This window comes from Bubalus kerabau, chromosome 11, assembly GCF_029407905.1.
Source record: "Bubalus kerabau isolate K-KA32 ecotype Philippines breed swamp buffalo chromosome 11, PCC_UOA_SB_1v2, whole genome shotgun sequence".
In the NCBI taxonomy this organism is placed as follows: Eukaryota; Metazoa; Chordata; class Mammalia; order Artiodactyla; family Bovidae; genus Bubalus; species Bubalus kerabau.
In genome coordinates this window covers 92,777,750-92,799,398 of record NC_073634.1, presented here as the reverse complement: position 1 = coordinate 92,799,398, position 21,649 = coordinate 92,777,750, and the positions used below count along the sequence as shown (strand labels likewise).

The 21,649-nt window shown below is 50.7% G+C and overlaps 1 protein-coding gene across 3 annotated transcripts in view; it reads left to right on the top strand.

Annotated features, from left to right (window-relative positions):
• Window positions 1-5,766: 5,766 nt before the first annotated feature.
• The window catches only part of RNF144A (ring finger protein 144A), a 132,341-nt gene continuing 116,458 nt past the window's right edge, over window positions 5,767-21,649 (top strand). Inside the window, exon 1 of one of the 3 annotated variants that reach the window (XM_055541017.1) lies at window positions 5,767-5,869. The gene's annotated coding sequence lies outside the window, so the exon portion shown is untranslated. Of the gene's footprint in view, window positions 5,870-6,257; window positions 6,469-21,649 lie in introns of those variants that run through there. The other 2 variants (XM_055541018.1, XM_055541016.1) reach the window with 2 other exon arrangements.

Sequence of the window (21,649 nt, the reverse complement as noted above, 5' to 3'; positions counted from 1 at the left end):
ACAGAATGGACATGTGGACACAACTGAGTGACTTTCACAACAAAGAAAAGACGTTACAGCACATGGTCACACCCCAGATAAAGGAGCTCCTCCTGATGTTGCCTTCTGCCTCTCTGATCCTCAGTTCCTTTCAGGTTTTCATGTTCTCTGACAGCTGGCCATCTGCTTCAAACGGAGGTTCATCTAAGACTTGATGACTTACTTTCCTTCCCTGACACTGCACTTTGACTTTCCCTAAGACCCAGGAGAGTGACTGTGACTCGACAGCTCAGTGGGTACAGAAGCTGCCTGCCAATGCAAGACACAGGTTCGATCCCTGGGTCGGGAAGATCCCCTGGAGGAGGAAACAGCAACCCACTTCAGTATTCTTGCCTGGAGAATCCCATGGACAGAGGAGCCTGGTGGGCTACAGTCCATAGGGTCGTAAAGAGTTGGACATAACTTAGGGCTTCCCTCATAGCTGAGTTGGTAAAGAACCTGCCTGCAATGCAGGAGACTTGGGTTTGATTCCTGGGTCGGGAAGATCCCCTGGAGAAGGAAATGGCAACCCACTCAAGAACTCCCATTCTTGCCTGGGGAATCCAATGGACAGAGGAGCCTGGCGGGCTATAGTCCATGGGGTTGCAAGAGTCGGACACAACTGAGTGACTTTCACTACACGTCACTAGTGACTAAACAACAACAACAAAAGCAGTATGGAGCAAATGCGTGAGTAAGTATAGATTAGACTCCCATAGCTCAACACAGGCGTGTATGTCTCCTGGGAATTGTCCTGACAGGAGACAATCCAAGGACTCATGCTGACCTTGCTGTGGAGTCCAACCATAGCAGTGGGTGGCTGTGTGGTTACTGTAATGGGGACCGGCCAGGCCAGTTAGAGGTCTTGAAATTCCTCTCTCTGTCTCAGCCCAGAAGTGACAGTCTTGCTGATTGTCTAGTGAACGAAACGAGTCACACACCCCTTCCTAAGTGCAAGGGGCTGGGACCTGTGCAATAGCACATGGATGTTCAGTGAGCATCAACTTTCTGCCCATAGTTAAGTTCATCTAATGTTGAATATAACTTAATCACTCCTTGAGAGTTGGGAAAACCTTTTAAAATTCTGTCAAGCCACAAGGGTCATATCCTATTGATTATTCCAGAAAAGCAATATAGTAAAACTGAATTGGCCACGAACCTTGAGTAACAGCAAGTAACAGCACCGTGTATGTCACTATGCTATGCTAAGTCGCTTCAGTCGTGTCCGACTCTGTGCGACCCCATAGATGGCAGCCCACCAGGCCCCCTCGTCCCTGGGATTCTCCAGGCAAGAATACTGGAGTGGGTTGCCATTTCCTTCTCCAGTGCATGAAAGTGAAAAGTGAAAGTAAAGTCGCTCAGTCGTGTCCGACTCTTAGCGACCCCATGGACTGCAGCCCACCAGGCTCCTCCGTCCATGGGATTTTCCAGGCGAGAGTACTGGAGTGGGGTGCCATTGCCTTCTCCAGTTGGCAGTAAACTTGGGAACTTCAAGGACCACTTTCAACCTCAGTGTTTCTATGTGTGACATGAAAAGATGAGATGAAACTTTCTCTCTGGTCTAAATGTTTATGTAGCATCCGTGGCCTTTGCATCTAAGCCACGTAGAAGGACAAGTTAGCAGAGAACACTAGAAGACAAGATACACCTATTTTATTCAACAAATATGTATTAAGTGCCCAGAACCTGTTCTTACTGTGCTGGGCTTAGTGGTGAATAAGAGAGAAAATGTCTCTATTTCCTGAGAGGTGTCTGGAAAATATTTTTGCTCTTTTACTAGCATGGAAATCTTATGAGCACATACTCTACGAACTTTGAAGAAGGCAATGGCAACCCACTCCAGTACTCTTGCCTGGAGAATCCCAGGGACAGAGCAGCCTGTTGGGTTGCTGTCTACGGGGTTGTACAGAGTCGGACACGGCTGACGTGACTTAGCAGCAGCAGCTACGACCTTTGATGATATTTTTATTTTTGTTATGAAATTATTCTCTAAACTGTAGTCACACATGGGCACTGTCTAGCTGTTTGTTTAGTGAGCTGGGGGGTGCTGAAACAAAATACTATTGGCCCAGTGGCTTAAACGATGGAAGTTTTCTGTCTCACAGTTATGGAGGCTAGAAGTCTGAGATTAGGGGGCCAGCAAGGTTTGTTCCTCCTGAGGGCTGAGAGGAACCTTAAAGCTGTTCCAGGTCTTCTCCTAGCTTCCAGGGGTCAGGTGGAATCTTCGGTGATGCTTAATTTATCTCCATCCCTACATGTTCCCAGAGTGCCCCCTTTATGTATCTGTTTTGAAATTTACCCTTTGTTTTTTTAATATTTGTTTCTATTTATTTATTCAGCTATGCCAGTTCTTAGTTGCAGAACTCAGGATGAGTTGTGGCATGAAAACTCTTATTTATTTTTTTTTTTATGAAAACTCTTAGTTGTGGCTTGTGGCGCCTAGTTCTCTGACCAGAGGTGGAACCCAGGCTCCCTGCATTGGGAGCATGGAGTCTTAGCCACTGGACCCCCAGGGAAGTCCCTTGAAATTTACCCTTTGTATGAAGACACCCCTTATAGTGGATTAGGGCCCACTCTTCTCCAGTATGTCCTTAGTTGAGTTCAGGTCAGTTGCTCGGTCATGTCCGACTCTTTGCAACCCCATGGACTGCAGCAAGCCAGGCCTCCCTGTCCATCACCAACTCCCGGAGTTTCTCAAACTGATGTTCGTTGAGTCTATGTCTTCACTGAGTCAGAATGTCCTCATCTGAACTAATTCCATCTGTGAGGACCCTATTTCCATACGAGTTCATGTCAGGAGGTGGGGTAGGCTAACACTTTAACCTGTGAATCTGGAGACACAATTCACCCCTGAAAGTGAAAGTCGCTCAGTCGTGTCCGACTCTTTGCAACCCCATGGACTATACAGTCCATGGAATTCTCCAGGCCAGAATACTGGAGTGGATAGCCTTTCCCTTCTCCAGGGGATCTTCCCAACACAGGGATTGAACCCAGGTCTCCTGCGTTGCAGGCAGATTCTTTACCACCTGAGCCACCAGGGAAGCCCAAGAATACTAGAGTGGGTAGCCTATCCCTTCTCCAGGGGATCTTCCCAACCTAGGAATTGAACCAGGGTCTCATGCACTGCAGGTGGATCCTTTACTAAATGAGCCATGAGGGAAGCCCAATTCACCCCTAGCAGCGCTCTTTCTACGTGATTATAAGGATGAATCTCCCCCTTTCCATGTGTTATCTTTCCTAAATTTTATTTTTTCTTCCTTAAGAATTGTGGGCAGATTCTTTACCATCTGAGCCCACCAGCGAAGTCCTATGAAAGGCTGAGGGCAGGAGAAGGGGGCAGTGGAGGATGAGATTGTTGGATGGTATCACCGACTCAATGGATATGTTACAGCAGACTTCGGGAGATAGTGAAGGACAGGGAAACCTGGCATGCTGCAGTCCACAGAATCGCAAAGAGTCAGACTCGACTTACCGACTGAACAACAAGGCTGGGGAAGAAAGAGGGGAGGTGTTTGTGGGAATGGAGGCAGGGGTTGGACAAGAAAAGCTTTCCCAAGAGTCCCTGAGAGCAGCAGAGACTTTGCATCGCCCTGAGAGGTGAGGAAACTTGCAGCTTTCTAGCCCACCTGGGAAGCTGGGCCCCTGAAAGAGAAACTGAGCGTAGCCTGCTTGGAAGGGACCCAGGACTCAGGGAAGGAGCCTGCTAGATATACAGGGAGATGGGCTGAGCATGAAGGGTTACACCCTGGATCCCAGGACCGTAAAACCCCCAGGGACCTGTGGGCCTCCAGGGAGAGACAATCAGAGCAATAGTTGACATTTAATTGCCTGCTTCTCTCCAGAAATAAGGAACTGAATTTAAGGCAATTTTAAAAATTAAAGAAATGTGAATGTTCTGGACTTTCAGAATGTGTGATTATGAACCCATGCAAACTCCACTGCCTGAAAAGGTTTAAACTTAAGCCACCAAATGAATCTTGATCTTCACTCAGTTTTGTAGCTAGAGAAGGAACTTCCTGATGGACTTCCATTTCTCCAGCCTCTGGACCATTTGCTGGGGCATTGACTCCCTGGCAACAACCTAGCACAAAACCTTGCCCTCAGTAAATAATCAACAAGGGGCTTCTTCAGAACGATGAGTCATGTTGCCTACAGGCACAAGCGCTTAGCAACAGTGGGTATTTTTAAAAATGAGCTTGACACAACACACCTCTGGGTGAGATGGTTGACAGCCATGAGAGGAATGGACTGAAAATCAATCAGTGATGGGTGGATGTGACCTTGAGAGATACAGGCAGCTCATTGGAGAGAACTAGGAAGGACACAGCTCAGGGCAGAGGACTCATCTACATTTACTGAGCACTTACTATGCCCAAGGCCCTTTGGGAAACTCAATAGAAAATTTACTTCATTTCTCATCTACAGACTCTTATGACCTAATAATCAGACAGTAAATATCCAAAACATGAAGTCTAACAGATGCCATGGAAACAAATGAACTATTACACAACTCCAGACATCTGGAGATGGGGAGCAGTGATGGGTTAGGAAGACTTCATAGAGAAAAGTCTTGAGACTTATGAAATTCAGGGCATGGCCTGCTGCAAACTATATTATCAATGATGATGTCGTCTTTCCCCGTCTCCCCAACAACAAGCAGGTTAACAAAGACAAACAAACATGGGAATGACCTCACACAGTCACATCACTGCTTAAGCACTTGGAAGAGACACAAAGGCTCAATGACACAATTGGATAAGAGGTTGGTTTTGTCCATCAACCCTCTCCTTGCCAACCTCCCCCCTTCCCCCTCCCCCAGGCTTGATTCCCACGCCCCTGGTAATCTACAGAAGCATCTGCATCCGTGTGGACACATTCTTCACTTCCCCGGATACTTGCTCTCATCCATCCATCCCTTCATTCATAAGCAGTATCTCACAGTGCTTTCCTGGCTCCACAACCCCTGTACAGAAGGGCCGAATATATTTTCCGTGAAGCTCAGGCCTTTATGCAGAACCATTTTCATCTTCTGGTGAGAGGCTGGGGTAACCAAGTGTCATTGTGCCTTCTTTCTTGAATGATGACATTTATACAAAGAATTTGACAGAGACATCAGAAGCGCTCATTCATATTTGGGGAGGAATTCATATTTAAGAAGTTACCAGAATAACTTCTCAGTGTAGATGAGACAGATTTATTATTATTATTATTTTTAAAGATGTGTATGTAGTAGGGGAAGATAAATTATGCAGTGCCACGATAGCTAAGAATATTGTAGTTTGGGGGGAAATGAGACAAAGTACAGCTAAGGATTATGGAATCCTTACAATTTTCCAGTTATGTTGAGATTGCTCTTTGCTTATTTTCCTTATTTAATCCCTGCCAAGATTTCTATGACCTCTATGACCATTGGTAGTTTTCAGATAAGAAAATCAAAACACATAGAAGTTAACTAACTTGCTCAGTTAAGGTCACTGGGCCCATTAGGTGATGGTACTAGACTGCAGAGTCAACACTGGAGGGTGTGGTGTTAAGGACAAAAGCGGTGAGGGTGGGTTTTCCCACCATAGAGAAGAATCTATGTATTGAAGGGGGCATTCTTTCATACCCATCAGTAGGTTTTGTTCAGGTACGCATGCTGGAGACAGAATTAAATGCCTGTGTAACTTCTAGTTATTAGGGGGAGTGGCAAGGAGAAATCTTACAGGAAAATTCTACCTTCAAATACCTTTGGCTCTAACAAGCTCGAAACCGTAAGGCAGAGGAAGTCAACAGCCCAGAACTGGAACTCGGGAATCCACAGAGCCGAAGGACCAGACGAGCCCGGGGCTCCATCCGTCCAGCAGGTCAGGTACGGGTAGGCAAAGACCTTTGGCGCGTTGATGAGATGCTAGCTTAGAAAGGCCCACAGCCTTTACGCACGGTCCCCACGCGCCAGGGCATGGAGCCCAGGTTCCGGGAGCCCGGATCTGGTCCGAAGCAGCCCGGCCCGGTTCTCTTTCTATCGCCGCGCTAAGACTGTTTTGGGTCCCCCATTCCTCTCCCAGCTTGCGGATCTTTGTGCCTCCGAGCGTCGACACCAGGGCCCTCGTCTTCTGGCTGCCACCTAACCGAGGCCGCGGCGTTCCTCCGGGCAGCTTGGGGTCCGGGCGGTCCTGGGGAGTCTGGGTCCTCGCGGGCCTCGCGCGGGCGGCAGGGGGCGCTGCGCGCCGGGCGGGGCGGGGGCCGAGCCCGTGCGCCCCGCGTCTTTGTGCCGCGCGGCGCCGCCGCCCAGTCTCCCCCCGCGGGCCGCGCGCCCCGGCTGGAGGGCGGGCGGGAATAAAGGGCGGCTCCGCGCGGGGCGGCGCGGACAGCCGGCCTCGGACCGCGGACCTCGGCGCTAGGAGCCCCGCCCGCGGCCGAGCAGGAGCGGCGGCCCCCACCCCCTGGGCCCCGGACGCGCGGGATCAGGTGGGTGACGCGCGGCCCCTTTGTGTCGGCCTCGCCGGGGCGGGCGCGGCCGAGGGCCCCGGGGGAGGTGGCCGTGCCGAGCGGATCCGGCGGCGGCGACGGCCAATCCATTCCCGCCAGGGGCGCCTCCCCGGCCCTGCCCTTGGCCCGGGTGCCGCCGCGTCCCGGCGCTCCGGCGGGTCCCCGGGGCGGCGGGGGCGGCGTATGGGGTCTGGCCGGGGCGATCCGACGGGGCCCGGGCAGGAGGCGGACAGGTCAGCCCGGCCGCGGTGGGCCGGTGCCGCGTCCTCCCGGGTGCACATCCCGGCTCCCAGGACCGCGGCCGCCCGGGTCCCTCCAAGCCTTCCCCTCCCCAGGGGCGTGCAGAAAGTTGTCTGCCACCCCCCACCCCCCATCCTACCCTCCAGCGGGCTCCCCAGCTCCCCTGCACTGTCCTGGGCACCCAGCTCTGGGCCTCCTGCGAATCTGGACGATCAGGTCCCGAGGAGGAAGGGGTTACTCACTGCGCCCTCATCATCTCGTAGATGTCCAGCTCCAAAAGTTCTCTCTCCCTACCCTCTTCCCAGCGAACAGGCACAATCATCATAAAAAGCCCAGTCAACAAATAGCCTGTGCTGGCCTCCTGCCAGGCCTTAAGGCTGGGTGAGGGAACCCAGGGGACTATCCCCAGGGGGTCCTGCCCTCCGTGAGGTGAGGGGGATCTGGTCTCCGAACTGGAAACAGACTCAATTCTTGCTTTGATGGTGAGAAGGAAGCCCTTTCCCAGGAGTAGGGCCTGGGGATCTGATAAGGACGCATTCCAGGCAATCTGGCCAGGGGCAGGGCAGATTAGCCCTGTGGATAAAGAAAGTGTGAGATCCAGAGAGCAAGGTGAGGACCGCCTGCCTGAGAACCCTGGGACTTCCCAGGAGGGAGAGGCCGGGGAAGGAGGGTCTGGACTGCTGGTGAAGACGGAATTGAGTCAGAGCTTGGAGGTGGGACAGGTTCTGGGTGGCCAGAGGGAACTGGCCAGAGGAGGAAGGGAGAAGGGACACAGGTGTGCCCCTTGACCTTACCCTCGGACGTGCAGCCCGTGTGCTCCTTGGATGTGGTCCCTCTGGGATGGTGCTGAGAGCAGGTTCTCAGGAGAGGGAACCAAGATCCCCCTTTCCTAGTCTTCTAAGGGTTTCTAGTGCCTTTTCAAATCTTACTTTTATTATTTTCTAGAGAGTGCAAAGGAATTATGCCTAGTGTGGTCAGATGGGGGTAGATGGTGAAATGTTGAATTCCAGGCCAACTTATGGCCTTGATCCTGTGGCATTGGGAGCCATAGATGATTCTGGATGGTTCAGAGAGTGGGCTGGGCCCCCACTGAGAGTGGGGAAGGCGGCTGTGAGGGGTGGGGAGCGCACCGTGCTGTCTGTTGTGGAAGGTGTGGCTTGTAGTCCCCCTGGTACTTCTCATCAAAGGTCAGGCAGGGCTTGAGAACCTCAGGAAAAAGCAAGATGCAAACAACCTAATTTTAATGGGAGGCGAGTTTTCCAGATCCAGCACCATTGGAGTTCGGAAGTTTGTGTAAAACGAAGCTCAGGTTCAAATGTCAGGATCCTTGGAAGGGAAACAGATGAACCAGTCAGATGCTGGGGGTAGAGCTGTGGCCAGTGGGTGATGGTGTGGGCTCCCAGGGGCCTGAAAGATGGGGGTGTTGAGACCTGCACGAGCACTTTCAAACTCCTGTGCTTTATAAGCTTGTCCAGCGCCCTGGCTTTAATCAAGTGTGCTCATCGCACCCAGATCCTTGCCCAAGTACAGGGCTTGGCCTGTGGACTCCATGTGGTTTGGGACTCGGAAGGGACCTCCCACACTTCAGTGGACGCTGCTGGCATTCAGCGGGGTGAACGTGCCATTCGGCCAGACGCCGGGAGCCACGTCGCCTGTGTTTTCCACTGTGGTTCATGGTTTGGCCCCACTGCCTTCTTTTGTGCAAATTTCACCTCCCTCTTAGGAGCCTCTCTCTCTCTGGTGTGGAAACAGGGAAAGTCTGTCCACACGGAGAGTGAGCATCACAGCTCACTGGTCATCACAGATCCCCAGCCCAGCCGCCCATTGTGACTGAGGACACTGCGGACTGGAGGGGGAGGTCAGGGGCGCGGCCACAAAGAGAGCCGTGGCCAGCTTGGGCCCAGCACCAGCCCTCCTGATGGTCTGCTGTTCTTTCTCTGGCTCCATGCTTAAACTGGGAAGATGGAAACATGTCCGCTGCCCTTGGGGTCTGCTGGTCTGGAGCCACTCCAGGTGATTCTTCCAGGGGATCTGGTCAAGTGAGGACCTGCCCTGGGTCCTTGGGGTGTGGATAGTCAGGGGCAGCCAAGAGGCTGTGAATAGAATGGAATACTTCAACGGAACATGGACCCTGTCCACACTCACTTGGGGGAGTTTCCTACCTTCAAGGTCCAAGGACTGAGTTGAAGGTTCCTTTCTTTGAGATGAAAAAGTCATCCGAGGTCATCATTTCTGGAAGCAGTCTCCTCTCTCCTTTGTTTCTGCATCACTGACACACATGGATACCTTTTCTTAATTAGATGAAGAAATTAAATGGAAGCAACTGTTCATATACCTGCTGGGGAGTTCGGCTGAAGGACAGAGCTTGTACAACTTTCTAACCCAGCTCTGTGACCTTGAGCAGGTGTCTTAACTACCTTGTGTGGCCCCAGTTTACCCCCACTGTGGAACTAAGATGTTGGTCTAAATGATCGTCAAGATCTGGATGTAAGAATGTGCTGCTTTAAAGGTCTCTTCCAGGAGCATCAGTCTTTACAATGCAACCATTTTTAAGAAATTTTGCAAGATTAAAAAATATATATATATATATAAATATTTATATATATGTATCAGTTTCAGAACAATGGTTTTCCTCAGAGATGATAAGTTGAGAGATGGGGCTTTGAAGAGGGTCATTCCTTGATGATGAGAGTCTGTATCTTCTTTCTTTCCTGGAATTTAAAGCCTGGATCTGATGGTGTTTCCTGATTAGCCTGTAGGTACAGAGAGAGCAGGGCTTTCTCTAAGGAGCAAACTGATGAGCTGGATGCAGTGTTAGGAGAAAAATAAGTTCCTGGATGGCGTGATGAACTGTGCCAACTAGGTGATATGCAGTCTCTTGGGGTCTGACTTTGGAAAACCAGGAAGCAGTGGATGTTCATTTAGCCTTTCCATCACCAGGTGCCGATGGGAAGTGCTCTGAGTGCTGTGGACCCAATTCTCAGGTGGCCCGTAGAAAGGACAGGCACCACTACCTTACCCGATCTACAGGGGAGGGGAGAGGCTTAAGGAGCCCTTATGGAGTCCAAGGCCAGCCACTTGGTACGTGCTAAAGCCAGCATGGAACTCAGAGCCCCTTGGAAAAAGGGTATATTCCCTGTCCTTGAGGAGGCTACAGTCTGGGCATTGGGAAGCAGCCAGTCACAGATTGTTCTGGCTCTGGGGTCGGTACGCACAGTGCAGGGGGGCATGGTGAGGAGTTTGCCCGCTGGAGCTGGTGAGGCAGGCTGGGTCTTGAAAACGAGTCCCTGTTGGCAGGCAGATGAGGTCAGGGTCACAGGCTGGGCCCGAGAGCAGCAAGAAGCTGCCTGGGGGTGCAGGGAACTTCGGGCTGGTGTAGTGGGGCTGTGCTGGATTTGTCCTGCTGGGGGGTGACCCTGTCTCTGAATCCTGTTCAAAGCAAGACCCCCCAGCTGCAGCAGCATTGCTGTCACTTCTGGAACCTTCTGGATGGTCCCACCAGTGCGAGTTCTTTGGTTTTAGTGCCTCTGTCCTCTTTTGTCTCTCTCCCACCCCCCACCCCCCACCCCACCAGTTTGCTTGTAGAGGAGAGGGTGTCCCAGGAAGATGAAAGGAAGCCCAGCCGCAGCCCAGGGTCTGCTCGCTCTGTCTGCAGGGTCACCTGAGCAAGGCTGCCGTGATTCCCCAGGGGGTGGCAGCCCGACCTGGTGGACAAGCACCGAGCTGGAAGTGCGGCCTCTGAAGGATGCCGGTGCAGCTGGGGTCACCCCTGTTCCTGCCAGCTCTGCCCTGCAGGCCAGGACACGGCAGACCTGCTGGGGCAGAGGATTCCAAACCAAAATACTGACTCTGTCTCTCAGGCTAGGTTATTGGTTAAACAGGGCTTCACATTTGTCCTTGGAACGCCTCCCCCATAGCGGTTGATCTGGGACATATTTTAGTTTCCAGAGGGTCAGTTTTCAAGCAGTCTTTTGAAACGGGGCATGTTTGATGTTGGGGTACCAGCGTCTAAAGGTGATCTGGAGGGAGGTGGGACTGTGCCAGCTGCACCCAAGGAGCAGCAAAGACTGCCTCTCGGATTCCCACTGACCTGCTAGCCTCACAGGCAGGCAGGGAGCCGTTCTGTGATGCTCTGTCTCTTGCATCTGGGAAGTGGTTCCTGGACGGTGGCAGCTGATATGTGTGTCCTGCTACCCACCCTCTATGGTTGGCTCCTCTGCAGTTGCTCCATCATTCCAGAGTAGCCCTGCCAGCCAGCCCCTGCGGCCCCCCTCCCTGGTGAGGCTTGTCCATGGAGGGGTAGCCTGCAGGACAAAGAGGCTCTTTGCTCCCCTAGCTCGTGGGTGGAAAGTGTGCAGACCTCTGTGTTAGGGGCCTCTTCCACCTGAAGGTAAATCATCTCTTCAGTGGGTGTCCCGAAGCCAGAATTATTCAGGCGTGTGTCACATCCTGGGACAACCTTTGTTCCTTCTCTGTGGTGTCTCTCCTCCACTCCCTGCCCCCGTTTAGGCTCACCACTGACCCAGAAAGTTGACAACTTTCTGGCTGAGACACCGCTGCTCATGAAGTCACAGCTGTGCCTCTGGAGCGAGGCTCTATAAGTTTCTCCTGGGTTCCAGCCCGTCTTTCCATGCTAATCTCTTCGCAGCCTCCACACTTAGACCCTGAAACATTCTCCCTCTGCCTCCAGGTGTCAAATTCCTAATGATCCTTCCAGACTCCACAGGCATATTGCCTTTTTCTTAAAGCTGTGGAATCACTGATGTGGGGGCTGTGGAGGCTGACTCCTCCAGCAGTGGCATCTGACAGAGGAGGAAATGCAGGCGTGGAGCAGAGAGGGAAGAACGCAGTCCCGGGAGCCCTGTCAGGCCCCTTCCCTTTCCGGCCCGAGCATCTGTCTTCCTTCTGCCGTGAGCCGGGAGCCTCTTCTCTACCAGGTGTTTCTATGGTGACTTTTTTTCAGAACCTGCAATTGCACTTAAGCTCTCTAATCTAATTTTTCTGTAACTTTATCCTTCCTTTACTAAATTGCAAGCCCTATAAATGTAGGGACCTATTCATTTTAACATTCCCTCAGTGCCCGTCATGATGTCTCTAAATGCATTTTTGCTCCATGATTGAATCCATGGGAAAGAAACCGGGTCCAGAAGGGAACGTGGAGTAGGTTATTGACGAGGAGATGGGATCGGGCTCGTGTTCTGGTCTCCAGCAGGATCTGAACAAATAGAGACGCGCGCTGTCTTTGGGGAGGTCCAGCCACAGAGCGGGACACCGCAGGACTGTGTGGGGCCGAAGTGGGTGGGGTGTTGGCTTGTGGTGCAGGGGTGCACCACAAGACCCAGCCCACGGGTGGGCCTTCTGGGATGTCGGGGGGCGGGCTGGACAGTCCCGAGTCACCTGGATGTGGGGGCAGGCACCCCAGTTCCAGAGTTAGGTGGCAAGCCTTGCATGGACCAGTTGGAGGAGGCCAGGGGGCCTGAGCTCCGTAGCGCAGGGAGGTCGAGACAGGGAAGGGGTTGTGCAGGGCCCAGCCAGGGAGACTTGATGGGGGGACGGTGACCCCCCCAGGGCCCACCCAGGTGGGTGTTACGGGAACTCCAGTGAGGAAATGACTGCTGGGAAGTGGGGTGAAGGTGGGTAGACCTTGAAGAGGGGTCACTGGAGAAGGGGGCGCCCTGTGCTGGTGTGGGATGGGGCAAAGAGGATGTGTTCTTGAGGATATCGGGGAGCCCGGGCTGGGGGTGTGTTTCCATTGGCCTCATGAGTCTGAATCTTTCTAACAAGAGGGAGAGGTGCTCTAGGTAAAGAGGTGGTTAGATTTTCTGGAAAGAGTGTTTTGCAGCGAACGTGGTGGGGACCCTCGCTTCACATGGATGTGCGGAGTGGTCAGAGGGTTGGTGCATCCAGGGTGTGTGATATGACCCGTGGCAGTGATCCTGTTCTCTGTCCCCAGGGAGTCTGTTTCTTGGGTGTCTTCCCCTCTCCTTCTGTGCACTGGGCCAGTTTGCATCCAGAAGCTGGTGGTAGGCTGTGTATTCCAGGAGCAGCTTTGCTCTGGCAAGTTTTGAAAGTCTGCAGAGACCCTGGGCAGGGGGGCCGGGGGCAGCTGTTTGTTATGCCATTGAGAACAGAAAGAAACAAACAGTCCCATAAATTAATTTTTCCTGACACCCCGATTGCCACACAGTGCTTCTTGGTACCACACACACTGCTCAGAACAGTCCTAGGAAATGGAACAAAAGAGCTCCCTGCAGACTTTCAGAGCTGGGCGCCTCGGGATAATTTAAATTTGTTGGCGGGAACTGTGTATTTCTTCCTAATCGCTTGGCAGGGTGAGGCGGTCCCAGGGCTGCTGCGAACCAGACAGAGCTGGCTATCCCTGCTGGGAGCTCAGTCTCTTCTTTCTTCTTTAGGTCTCCACTGAGCCTTAGCTGGGGGCCTTGAGAACTGAGATGGGCTGGTTGTGGGAGGCAGATATGGGTGGGCCAGATGTATTAGAAGGAAGAAAAATAGGATCTTTATTACGTCAGCTCCTGGGACCCTAAGAAATTACCTCTGTTTCCAAGTTTATTTTCCCTCTAACACTCTCAGTCTCACTCACTGCTTCCTTCCTAACTTCTCTCTTGTCCCCAGGCAGGGAGTGATGCTATAGACCCAGGGTTTGTGTATCCCCAAATTCGTGTGTTGAAACGTAATCCCCAGTGGGATGTTGCTAGGAGGTGGGGACTTTGGGAGGTGATGAGGACGGGGACTTCACGAATAGGGTTGTTGTTCAGTCACAAAGTCATGTCTGACTTTTTGCGACCCCATGGACTGCAGCACACCAGGCTCCTCCGCCCTCCACTATTTCCTGGAGTTTGCTCAAATTCATGTCCATCGAGTCGGTGATGCTGTTTAACCATCTCATCCTCTGCTACCCCATTGTCCTTTTGGCCCTTAATCTTTCCCAGCATCAGAATCTTTTCCAATGGGTCGGCTCTTCCTATCAGATGGCACAGGACTGGAACTTATTAGCACCCATCACTTCGTAGTAAATAGAAGGGAGAAAACTGGAAGCAAGAAGCAGTGACAGATTTTATTTTCTTGGTCTCCAAAATCACTGTGGACAGTGACTGCAGCCACGAAATTAAAAGATGCTTGCTCCTTGGAAGGAAAGCTATGACCAACCTAGACAGCATATTAAAAGCAGAGACATCGCTTTGCTGACAAGGGTGGGTATAGTCAAAGCTGTGGGTTTTCCAGTAGTCACGGACAGGGTTAATGGCCTTATAAAATAGACCTCAGGGAGCTCTCTAGCCCCTTCTCCGTGGGAGGACACGGCGACAGAACAACTGTTTTGGGCTGGAAAGTGGCTGTCACCAGACATTGAATCCACTGGCACCTTGATCTTGGATGCCCAGGCTCCTGATCTCTGAGAGGTGGGTGTCTGTGTTTACAAGCCACTCCATCTGTGGGATTTTTTATTAGGGAAGTCCGGATGGACTAAGATAGGCAAAAGTGTTTCATCACCAGTCACATTGGGGGTGAGACCCCCCACTGCTGATCATCCTCTGAGACCCAGGTAAGGTTACATTCCCAGATGCCAGGGCCTCGGAGTTCAGCATGTATTTTGGAGACACGGTTCAGCCCATAGCACGCATCTCCCAGTACCACGGAGTACATGTGCGTATGTCCTTGTAAGTTACTGTGTGTTTGGCCAGCAACAGAATACTCCCTGTGTTTGGTGACAAGCCCCAGAAGGGGCCAGTTGCTGGGCTTGGGTCAGCTGCCCCGAGGACTGGGGTCTTCTTGAGGCAGCCCCGTTCTGTGCCAGGCCCTGGGGCCAGATAGCTCCCCAGGCTGCACTCTCATCCATGTTCAGGTCGCTGGAGAGGGGCAGTTGGTGTCGGATCCATTTGTCTGTTTTTTAATCATGGAAGCCACCTTTTCTGAAAGTGCGTGGCTGCCTCTGTTCCTGTCTCATTGCTCTGGGCTGGGTGGCTCCTGGTGGGAGTGAGAGAAGACAAGGAAGTGAGAGATCGCAGGAGCAGGGAGGGTGGGACAGGACAGGACCGAGCTCCTGGCATTCCACGTGGCTGGACTGCCATCTAATAATTGTCTTTGCTGCTCTTACCTGATCTTCTTTGAAAGACAGGAATCCAAACGGGGTGACATCCAGGCTATTGTGCACGGGGCTTAAATGTTCTTGGTATCTCTCCAGTGTGGTGCCAGCACACCCGAACCTCCGTGGGTATTTGTGGTTTTCAGTGCTGTGAGGGCCAGATGGCATCACTGACTCGATGGACATGAATTTAAGCAAGCTCCGGAAAGTTGGTGATGGACAGAGAAGCCTGGCGTGCTGCAGCCCATGGGGTCGCAAAGAGTCGGACACGACTGAGTGAACTGAACTGAACTGAACTGAGGGCCAGAAAAGCGCAGCCCTGTCCTGTTCATTTCTGATTCCCTCTAACACCTGGCACGTGGTGCCTGCTACACAGTAGGTGCTCAGTGAATGTTTGTTGAACTTAGTAGGCATCTGTTCCCTTCAGAGACATTCAGGTCCAGAAACAATCTCATCCATTCATTCATTCTTTGTGTTTATTTCATTCATTCATTTGGCAAAACCTTTTTGGTCCTGGGGGTTCAAAGGCAGATTAAGGAGTAGACTGAAGGTGAGGGCATGGGGAGCGGGCAGGTAGGGGGCTGATGAGGCTTTTCTAGAACGTGAGAAATGGAATATTTCTTGCCTTATCAGTAAACAAGGATGCCATGGTCATCAGCGATTGCAGCCCTCCAGTGTGAGCTGGTGAACCCTAAGGGTACTCAGGAAGGAGAAGAATACGTGCAATCTAACAGCTGTCGGATTGCAGCCACTCCACACGGGGAGCTCCCCAGGGGAACCAGAATGTGAAAACACAGGATACTGGCCCCAGTAGCTGAGATGCAAATGAAAGGAATGATTGCTGTGAGCCCAGACTCTTGCATCCTCCCAGACGTGCACGAGCGCCCTGTGTGTCTGCGTGCTCAGTCGTGTCCGACTGTTTGTGACCCCATGAACTGCAGGCTACCAGGCATCTCTGTCCATGGGATTTCTCAGGTAAGAATACTGGAGTGCGTTGCCATTTCTTCCTTCAGGGCATCTTCCCAAACCAGGGATTGAACCTGTGTGTCCCGCATTAGAAAAACACTAAAATCCTTAACTTGGGATGTGTGGTTTTCTTTAATGAACAATAATCTTTTGATGTTTGGACTACCTGCCCTTTGTTGCAAAATTTCTGTGTAACCTGGCTCCTCCCCTTGCCTCCTCAGAGCAGTTCTCTCAGGGTCATGTGAGATGCTGTCTCTCTGGCTTAAAATCCTAATAATTCCCACTGAATAAAACATGACTCTCAACTCTTAAGTTGTGAGAGCTTCCCTGGTGGCTCAGATGATAAAGAATCTACCTGTAATGCAGGAGATCCAGGTTCGATCCCTGGGTTGGGAAGATCCCTTGGAGAAGGGAATGGCTACCCAGTCCAGTATTCTTGCCTGGAGAATCCCATGAACAGAGGAGTCTGGTGGGCTACAGTCTGTGGGGTCACAAAGAGTTAGACACGACTGAGCAACTAACACTTAAGTTGACAAACAAGATCAGCGATCAGCAAGACAGGTATCAATCTCTTACACTTTTGCAGTTTTGTAAATTTCAGTAACTTATATGTAGACTACATCATGTGAAATAACCTCACAGGCTGGGATCAAGATTGCTAGAAGAAATATCAACAACCTCAGATAGGCAGATGATACTACTTTAATGGCAGAAAGTGAAGAGGAACTAAAGAGCTTCTTGAAGAGGGTAAAAGAGAGTGAAAAAGCTGGTTATAAACTGAACATTCAAAAAACTAAGGTCATGGTATCTGGTTCTATCACTTCACAGCAAATAAATGGGGGAAAGGTGGAAACAGTGACAGAATTTTATCTTCTTGGGCTCCAAAATCACTGTGCACAGAGACTGCAGCCATGAAATTAGAATATGCTTGTTGCTTGAAAGGAAAGCTATGAGAAACCTAGACAGTGTATTAAAAAGCAGAGACATCACTTTACCAACAAAGGTCCATATAGTCAAAGCTATGGTTTTTCCAGTAGTCATGTACAGATGTGAAAGTTGGACCATAAAGATGGCTGAGTGCTAAAGAATTGATGCTTTTGAACTGTGGTGTTGGAGAAGAACAGCAAGGGGATCCAACCAGTCCATCCTAAAGGAAATCAGTCCTGAATATTCACTGGAAGGACTGATGTTAAAGCTGAAGCTCCAATACTTTGGCCACTTGATGCCAAGAGCCAGCTCATTGGAAAAGACCCTGATGCTGGGAAAGATTGAGGGCAGGAGGAGAAGGGGGTGACAAAGGTTGGATGGTTGGATGGCATCTCTGACTCAATGGACATGAATTTGAACAAACTCCAGGAGATGGTGAAGGATAGGGAAGCCGGCGTGCTGCAGTCCATGGGGTCGCAAAGAGTGGGACACGACTTAGCGACTGAACAATAACAAGAAGTGTCAGTTTCATTCTAGTGAAAACAACCAGTTGGGACAGCTAGGAATTTCCATCCAGCGACATTGCTCACTCTCCATTTCTCCTCTCTGTGAAATAACTCCAGCTTAAAGGGCATGCTTTTGAATATGCTCAGTAAATATTTATCCAGCCCCCTTCCTTTGCTGGGTCCTGTGCTATGGAATGAGTAAGCGGGAGTCTTTGTCCTGAAATGAATGTGTCCTTACTTCAGCTGAGTGGCTGGGAACGGTCTTATCTGTTAATACTTTAATCGCTCCTAGGATTCCTTTCCTTGGGCCTGCAGCCATGCTTCCTTGCTGGTGACCTTGTTTTCTTCCCTTCTCCAGCCACGTGCAGCTGGCCCAGACAAGGTCCAGAAGGACCTTGCCCACTGCAGAGTGCTGGTGGGAGGCCTTGGGCTGTGTACCGGGGCCTTGCAGATAAGCCTTCTCCCTGCGGGGGCAGGCTCTCTTGCTGGTGCAGTAAGAGAGTGGAAGCAAACCAAAGGGGGTGGGGGTAGAGGGGAGAGTGGGCAGAGGGCGTTTGCACTGCAGCCAGTCCCATGTGAACTGTGCCCCGAGTGTGGAAAGTGTCTGGTTTCCAAAATCTAGTGTGAAAAACAGAATGCAGATTATCTCATTAATAACGTTGAAGTTGATCACACGTTGAAATGATTTTAGTTTGGCTACAGTGAGTTAAATACTAAAATGAATTTCCTTTGCTTCCTTTTCCTTTTTTTTTTTTTAAATGTGGCTCAGAGGTTAAAGCGTCTGCCTGCAATGCGGGAGACCCGGGTTCGAGCCCTAGATCGGGAAGATCCCCTGGAGAAGGAAATGGCAACCCACTCCAGTATTCTTGCCTGGAGAATCCCATGGACGGAGGAGCCTGGTAGGCTACAATCCACGGGGTCGCAAAGAGTCGGACACGACTGAGCGACTTCACTTCATTCACTTCACTTCACCAGGACATTTAAAATTACAGATGCGGCTCTCAAGTTTCCTAGACTGACGATCTGAAGAAGGGACTTGGGGAGGTGCTTTTTTTTCGTGGTTCACAGACCCTGCGGCCAGCCCTGCCTGTTCTTGAGGCTGGCCTCATGGGGACTTGATGCAGCCAGCCCTGGTGGGCCAGCCAGGAGCGGGTCCAGGCCTGACTTGTGCAGAGTTCATTGTCACTGGGACTGTTCTCTCTTGGGTTTAGTCCCAGATGCTTGACATTCCTGCTCAGCGGGGCCCATCCTCTTCTCAGCAGTCTGTGTTACTCAGATTCAACCGTTCTGCTGGCTCCATTCAGTCCCAACACAGATGCAAGAGTCTGTGGACTTTTATGTCTAATGTGTAAAATGAGGGGCATGCCTTAGAGGAACTTAACATTTTTCTTTACCAAACTCTTAGTCCTTGAAATCTGCCTGGACCCTGACCTTTTTGTGGTCTAGTCTCTAGGTCATGTCCTACTCTTTGTGACCCCATGGACTGCAGCACGCCAGGCTTCCCTGTCCTTCACTATCTCCCTGAGTTTGCTCAAACTCATGTCCATTGATTTTGACCTTTGGCCTCAGGTTAATTGTCACGAGCCCTCCTGATTTTCCCTTCCAAGTCCCACGTGTCTCACAGCATCCACACTGCTGGCCTTTGAACCTCAGCTCCGGCTGCCTGCTGTCCAGGGTCCAGTCCAGCCGCACCCACCCCTGAATGCCCAATGGAGGCTGATTGAGAGAATCCTCTCCCACACCATGCCATCGTGGTGAATCCTGCTACCTGCTCCCGGCCCAGGGCCACACATCTTGCCCAGGGATGCAGGAGTGTGTTGCCTGCAGCTGATCAACTGCCCACCCAGCTGTCCGGCTCTAGCTGACCTCTTAAAGCTGCTGCCCTCATTCCTGGCAGTGATGCCGGCCCTGTTTGCATTCCTGCTTCAGAGCCACCTGCTCTTTGCTCCTGCATCTTTGAGATGTGACTTTTCACCCACCTGTCCCTTCTCTGGCCTGCTGTCCTTGGCTGGCTGCCGTCTCTGGACAGCAATGGTGGTCCAGGGCATTGCAGGGTCCCCTGCCCCTGCATCACCTGCTTTCATCTGCATCCCAGGCTCGTCTCAGCTCCCCTGCTTTGGCACTGTGCCTGCTCCTGAGATCCTCCTGGCTCATCCCCCTGCTCCTCTTCCTGCCTGTTCCTGGGAGCACTGCGTGGCTCCTTCAGACCCCATCACATTCCTGATCTGCCCTGGCATTCATGGTAACGTGGAGTTGAGTCAGCTTATACTCCTAGGGACAGCAGGCACAGTGCCTAGGGCCTGTGAGCTTTGCAATATTGAATATTTAAAACAATCCTGGAAATAAGCATTAGCTCCAAAGTATTAAAAAAAAAAAAGCAAGACAAAAACCAAAAGCCTTCGCCAAAGAGAATTGATGGTAGCACCTGTGTTGTGTTATGTTGACAAGATATAACCATCATTTAGTCAACTGAAAGTTAAGACACAGTTATGTAGAAAATCGTGTTTACCCTGAAATAAGCGTGCTTTTTAGTGTTTGGCTTGATTCGCTGAGGCCTTTGGGAATGAAACCTCCCCAAGTTAAGCACTACCCTCCACACTTCTTGCTTTCCCATCTCTGCCTTGCACCAGAAATGAGACGCAGACTTCCACATTTATTTGTTGCTCTCTTGGCTTAGTGACCCTGGCCTGTCACTCCATTTTGAATTCCCAGCCCAGGGCCTGGTACATTCTGTTTCACTATACTAAACTTTTAACTCATCTCAGTACATTAAATGGAGAAGGCAATGGCGGCCCACTCCAGCACTCTTGCCTGGAAAATCCCATGGACGAGGAGCCTGGTAGGCTGCAGTCCATGGGGTCGCTAGGAGTCGGACACGACTGAGCGACTTGACTTTCACTTTTCACTTTCATGCATTGGAGAAGGAAATGGCAACCCACTCCAGTGTTCTTGCCTGGAGAATCCCAGGGACAGGGGAGCCTGGTGGACTGCCGTCTCTGGGGTCACACAGAGTCAGACACGACTGAAGCGACTTAGCAGCAGCAGCAGCAGCAGTACATTAAAAACATAAATAAATACAGGACATTAAGATCCTGCTTGAAGATTTACTTTTTGTTTTTTTCTGAAATACTGCCCATATGGTAGTTTTTAAAACCACTGACATTTATAAACTGACTCCACATGACAAAAACCCTTAGATGAGCTGCTAATAAAAATAATCATTCAGAAGCTGAAAATGCAGTTTGTATGATTTTAGCTTAAATTGTATGTGGAGTTTTCCTTCTGTGGACCCTATGTGCTTAATCTGCACCACGCAATCTGTCTAAGCTGCTTGCTTAGACATTGATCTTGCTATTGTTTAGCTGCTAAATTGTGTCCACCTCTTTTGTGATCATACGGACTGTAGCCTGCCAGGATCCTCTGTCCATGGCATTTCCCAGGCAAGAATACTGGAATGGGTTGCCATTTCCTTCTCCAGGGGTCCTTCCCCACTCAGGGATCAAACCGGCATCTCTTGTGTCTCCTGCATTTGCAGGCAGATTCTTTGCCACTGAGCCACCAGGGAAGTCTAGACAATGTAACTATCATTTTGTTGTTGTTTGGTCACTAAGCCATGCCCGACTCTTTGCAACCCCATAGACTATAACACACCAGACTCCTCTGTCCTCCAGTCTCTCCTGGAGTTTGCTTAAGTTCATGTCCTTGAGTCAGTGGTGCTATCTAACCCTCTCATCCTTTGTTGTCTCCTTCTCCTTTTGCCTTCAATCTTTCCCAGCATCAGGCTCTTTTCCAATGAGTCAGTTCTTCGCATCAGGTGGCCAAAGTACTGGAGCTTCAGCTTCAGCATCAGTCCTTCCAGTGAATGAATATTCAGGGTTGATTTCCTTTAGGATTGACATGTTTGATCTCCTTGCAGTCCAAGGGTCTCTCAAGAGTCTTCTCTAGCACCTAAGATTATATGATAGCAAATATATATCTTGGTGGTTAAGATAAAGGATATTTCTGGGTTAAAATTTTTTTAAATTGAAAAACAATTCAAAGATAAACTAGCTGCAGGGAACGTTTGCTAATACGATGAAGTGGGTTCTTCTGCAGAGCAGGAACCTTTGAAATATAAATTGTGTTGCCTCAGCAGAGGAAAGGAATTTCTAGGTCTAGGCTGGGGGAAGGGATGACTGAAGGATAAAGGCATGACTTTTGTTTGCAGCTGCATAATTACTTCAAACAGTTGTACTTTAGAGAATTTTGCTTGGGAAAACGATACTGAACGTGGAGAAAAAGAAATGCTTTAGGCCCAAAGGCTCTTCATTTGTTTGTTCATTTTAAATAATAGCCCCAAATGGAGAACATCTAAATTTGGACAAGCAAATATCCTGCTCTAATTTGATAAGATTTTTGGAGATGGTGGGCATAGGAAAAT